Genomic DNA, 6,074 nt, shown 5'->3' on the forward strand with positions numbered 1-6,074 from the left:
CCCCGGTCCGGGAAGATCCCACATGCCACGGAGCGGCTGGGCCCGTGAGCCATGGCCGCTGGGCCTGCGCATCCGGAGCCTGTGCTCCGCAACGGGAGAGGCCACAACAGTGAGAGGCCCGCGTACCGCAAACAAAACAAAACAAAACAAAACAAAAAGCACCTTAGTTAAACATAAAATAATTATACGTAATAGTCTCAAAGATTCCCGACTTTTCTCTTTTGAAGGGGTAGACTATTCTGGGGATATTGATGTTTTGCTTTCAACGAAAGGAAAATTATTCCAGTATGAGCTTGTCCGCTCAGGATGAGGGGATGTGAAAGCTCAGCATTCAGCGAGTAAGCTAGAAATTCAGTCCATCAGTGACGGGGAATCTGGGGTCCGGAAACACCAGAGGGCAAATCTCTGCATTATCTGGGTAAATACTGCCTTTCTCTTTAGGCCATTTAAAATTGAATAGAGGGAGTTCCCTGGTGGTCCAGCAGTTAGGACTCTGCACTTTCACTGCTGGGGGCTGGGTTCGATCCCTGGTGGTGAACTAGGATCCGGCAAGCAGAGCTGCGCGGCCAAGAAAAAAGCTCCTTTTAAAATAAATCAATAGAGGGAAGAGATATGGGGACATATGTATATGTATAGCTGATTCACTTGGTTATAAAGCAGAAACTAACACACCATTGTAAAGCAATTATACCCCAATAAAGATGTTAAAAATAAATAAATAAATAAATAAATAAATAAAATTGAATAGAGACCAGGAAAGTTAAAAGATAAAGTAGTGGGTTGTTTTTTTTTTAAAATAGCTAAACATATTTTTCAGATGTTATCAATATCTGCAAGTGATGAAGCCAGAGAGTAGTTTCAACACTAAACCCTAGATTCAGCGTATGTAGTTAATTGTCCACTGGGCATTAAAGGATGGAAACCAACTCTGAGTGGAGACTTTCTGGGTCTAGCTAAGAAACAGCATTTCAGTCTAGTCCAACAAATCTCTCATCCAGCACAGGCATTTTGAAACTTCCAAATATTATGAAAGACCGCATCTTACTTCCTTCATTTTAGAAAAGTATACTGTGGATACTCTTGAAGACTTACAGTACTGAGATCAAAATTGTAACCCTTACAAGCTGACTCTAACTTGCCTCTCCTTTCACATGGATTTCCTGGAACTGTCTCTTGACTCAAATATGGGAAGAGTAAAAAGAGGTATTTTTTCATGACAAACTACAACCAAATGTTGAAGAAAGCTCAACAAATAAAGCTAACTGAAATATAAAAGGCAATACTGAATATTCTTAAAGACAATAAAACCTAGTCCTAAATACTACTTCAACCTGTAATAAAATGAAATGCTCTCAGTTTTTATTTGGTTACTGCATTAATATAGGAAATACAGAAATACTTGAATTTCTAGTAACAAAAGGCGATAACAGTAGCCTGTAATAATGTTACCAAATGCAGAATTGTGGCCCTCCAGCAATGGTTAAAGCAATGGGCTCAGCGAGTGGAAGGGTGTGAAAGGATGAACCCCTTCCCCCCTGACAGCTGCTTAATTCCCTCCAGCAGAACTGATTTTTTAAAATGCCCTTTTGCACTAAATTGACCTTTTCCATGAATAGGTCAGCCAGGTGCAAGCTACCAGATGTGACTTTCCGTGGCTTCTAAGCCTCAGGAGGCCATTTATCTCTTCTATTAGATAGGACTCGATGCTAACAAGATGCACGGTGGAGCAGCATTTTACTAGCATATATAGATTTGACAAAATTGCATGTTCTCCAATAGGAAAGGTGCTTCAAATGTGTCGTTTCCTTTCATTATGTTATAATTACATGATGAAAACACTGCTCAGTGTTTGGGGAGTAATATGGAGATGCTTGTTAAGCTATTGCTGATAGCCTAAATAAGCTTATACTCCTATAAAATGCCCTTCTTGCCCACTTTATTTTGAATATATTTTTAATGGTTCAACAACATGCTAAATTACTTATGCGAAAGACTTTAGGAAACTTGAACAGACAGTTGAAAAAGCTCAAATATCTAATGGGGTTTTACTGAAGGACCTTAAACCACTGAAAGTAGGCTCTTCTACTCTCAGCACTTTCCCTGGGTTGCCCTCCACACCCAAGGCCAGGCCCCATCGCATGCTTTGTGGCTCTTTTCCTAACAAATAGCATATATTGTTCCTTCTCCCCAAGCAAGGGCTTGAAGGTATCCAATCTCTATCTTTCCCTGTCTCAGCCCCAGAGGCTCACTGGGTCACTAACCTTATCAGATAAACTAATCTCAGCTGATATCTCAAAGTCCTTTTTGGAATAACATATATCTAACATTCTCTCACCTGATTTTCTAACTCAGTGGTACCTAAATCTGGAGAGTTCCTCAAAAATGCAGATTCTTTTTTTTTTTTTTTTTTTCCGGTACGCGGGCCTCTCGCTGCTGTGGCCTCTCCCGCCGCGGAGCACAGGCTCCGGATGCGCAGGCCCAGCGACCGCGGCTCACGGGCCCAGCCGCTCCGTGGCACGTGGGATCCTCCCAGACCGCGGCACGAACCCGCGCCCCCCCCGCATTGGCAGGCGGACTCTCAACCACTGCGCCACCAGGGAAGCCCAAAAAATGCAGATTCTTAAACTCTAATCCAGATTCTTATTCTGCAAGTCTAAGGAGAAATCCCCAAATGACTATATAGGGCAGCCATGTTTGGCAACCCTTTGGTCAGCTCACCAATGGCTACTGTGGGAAATGGGAGACCCCGTAATGAATGGGACACTATCTCCAGGCAAGGAAAAATCCACAGGTAATAGGCAGGCTTGGATTCAGATCTCCAGTCTGTCACTCATGGGTTGTATGGCCTCTTTGAGCCTCAGCTTTCTCCCTTAAAAAACAAGGAGGAAATGATACTTGCCCAGGTTGTTGTGTGAATGAATGAGATAATTTTGTTGAAGATGTCACTATGAGGCAAGAAAAAGAAAATTGAGAGAAGGGAGATAAAACACATGGTAGTATAGAAATGAACTAAGGCAGTCCTGAAAGAAATAGTCAATTATACTGCTTTCCTGATGAGGAATTCATGTCATTACACTCTCCGGGGTGTGGCATGGAATTATCCTGGGTGGAACTTAAGAATTGAAGGGATTTAGAAGTCAGGATACAGGGAGTATCTTCCTGTGGGCAATCTGAGAACTTTTCTGTACATTCATTCAATAGTTTGTTGACCGTCTGCCAAATGCAAAAGATACCACATGCAGAAGTAAGAGAGACAGAGAAAAGTTGTCCCTTGTCTGCTGTAATTTACGTTTTAGTGGGAACAAAGCTGAAAATATGCAAAGAGACAAGTGAGCAGTAAATGAACGAATAAGAAAAAATCAGGTCTTGATAAATACCATGCAAGACATTAAAAAAGGTAATGTGATAGAGAGTAACTAGGCTAATGCTTTCAGTTGGATGAGAGAGGAGGACATCTCCCAAAACGTGACATTTAGCCTGAAACCTGAAGAGCAAGAAGGAGCCAGCCATGAGAAGTTTGGGGGTTAAGAGCATTCCTGGCCAAGGTCACAGCTAGTACAGATGTTCTAAGATGACAAGCTTGGCATGTTCAAACAACAGGAAGAAGGCCAATGTGGCTGAGGCATAGTGGGTGATGGTGAAAGGATAGGACAAGAGGTCAAAAAGGTAGGGCGTGGTCGGAGCATAATACAAAGCTTTGTATTCCAGAGTCAAGAGTTTGGATCTTATTCTAAGGAGGCTGAGAAGCCACTGGAAGGTCTTGAATAAGAGTAGTGTCATGGTTAGATATATGTTTCACCAGGATCAGTCTGAGATCTCAATGGAGAATGGGTTTTAAATAAGAATAGTACCATGGATAGATGTGAGGTTCCCCAAGATCAGCTTGGGCTGTCAGTGGAGAATGAATTTTCTTAGTAAAGGAGTGAAAGCAAGCACACCATTTAGGAAGCTACTGCAGCAGTTCAGGCAAGAGGTCAGATGGAGGTAGTTTTGGAGACAGAGATAATCATGCAGAGAGGGAAACAAATGGAGTTACGACATGTTTTAGAAGTAATGTCTATAGTTCTTGTGATAGAGTGGATATGGGATATGAGGCCAAAGAAGGAACCAAGGAGAAACCAAGGCTTTGGGGCTTGAACAAATGGGTGATGGCTGGCAAAGAGCAGGTTGGGAGGGGGCAGATTCAAGAGCTCTCCTGTGATATTTCAACGGCCATAAAACAAATAACAAAAAGTAAATAAGTTCATGAAAGTCATCCAGTGCTTGTTCTATCATCAGAAAAGCAACCTCTGAATTGAAATACTAACCGTACAGTACCTGAACTTTAGTAGATGTTTTACTCTAAGGAATTTTTAAAAAGCATTTTACAATGCACTTATACAAAGAACAAGTTTTAAAAATAACCTCCTGGGTGAGATACACACAAAACACTAAATGATATGGCAAAGTATAAGTACATTTGAATTAATAATCTAAGTTAGAACTTGATTAACTTGTCGCCATGAGGTTAAAGGTGGGTAAACTTCCACCAGGTAAGCTATAGTGACAGTGGAATGTATTGAGAGCTCATGGTATACCAGGCACTGTTAAATGTTCATCTTTCTACTGAACCCTATGAGATAAATTCCATAATCATCTTTGTTTCATGAAGGAGGGAACTGAAGTAATTTCCCAACTGTCACAGAGCCTATAAAGGGGAAGCAGGGTTTGAACTTAGGCAGCCTGAGTCTGGAGCCCATGCTCTTAAATTATGCTAAGAAATCAGGACTTCACGCGCAAGACGTTTCTTGACCTCCAACTTCAGTGGAAAAAGTTAACAGCTTTATATTCCTGTCATTCCCTTGACAGAATTCTGTCCATGAACAACTAAAGATAAACGAGACCAAAGCCCTAGGTGTTCGAAAGCTATGGTACAAGAAAAGATAAGTAGACTGTTTATTTTATGAGTATGTTGCTTTAACTTGTATTATGCAATAAAACCCCATTAATCCACACTTCACTAATCTTGTGTTTATAGTTAACCAACTAAACTACAGGTTAATTAATATTAAGAAATATTACTTTTTCTTCAAAGAGTTTGTTAGAATCTTATTTGTAAGCTAGAAAAATCTAGGTTTTTTTTAAAAAAGTCATTTATTTCTGGCTCTAGTAATTAAATTTATTATGTTACCAAAGTATCGTATACTTATGATGCAGTATAAAACAATCAAGGATTTTTGTGAAGTATAGTTTTTTATGAGCTTAGTATTATTGCCCATTAATAACCATTTAAATGTTAGCTTAAAATATTAACCTTGAGATTACTAAAACTCCATGCCTTCTCAAATATTTTCTCAGCCAGATTTCTCACTATTTTCCCTCCCTTATTCCCAATGAATAAACATCAGCTTTCAAAATTGTGTTCTTTTTAACTTTGTGGAGGCTGTTTAGAGAAATGAAAATGTAAATGATACAAATTGATAGTCCTTGATTCATGGAGCAATTCTTCCCAAGTTGATGCAAGAAACCAGAAATGCCCATAGCCACATAAGACTTTTAATACAGGTATTTCAAATACCACCAGATTTTTGTCACTTATTTTTAGGAGGGAAATTTCTGTGAACAACAGAAAATGATGAATAGCTAGTTTTAATTGAGGCCTATTTTTCATTTTTTTAAAAAATGATAATTATAGGTTGGAGAACTCACTATAACTTAACACAGGACAAATAGTGTTAATTTTTGAGGGAGAAAGACAGCTTGCTACAAAAGGCTAATATTTATTGAGAACTTTCTGTGAGCAATCCCTATATTAAGTACTTCACGTGAACTATCGTCTCTGACATTCACAATAACCTGTGTGATGTGTCCTATGATTATGCCCCAGCAGAGGAGAAACTGGTACTCCAAGAGGTCACACAGTAAGGATGACACTGGTGTTGGAACCTAGCCCACCTGTTGATCACTATGCTCTGCAGATGTAGATCTGTGTCCTAAAGATGCCCAGGGAACGTGATCAGCACTTGATCTTTTTTTTTTTTTTTTTTGCAGTACGCGGGCCTCTCACTGCTGTGGCCTCTCCCATTGCGGAGCAC

Source organism: Aethalodelphis obliquidens, unplaced genomic scaffold (assembly GCF_003676395.1).
Source record: "Aethalodelphis obliquidens isolate GAN/ISIS:26980383/991018 unplaced genomic scaffold, ASM367639v1 scaffold3, whole genome shotgun sequence".
In the NCBI taxonomy this organism is placed as follows: Eukaryota; Metazoa; Chordata; class Mammalia; order Artiodactyla; family Delphinidae; genus Aethalodelphis; species Aethalodelphis obliquidens.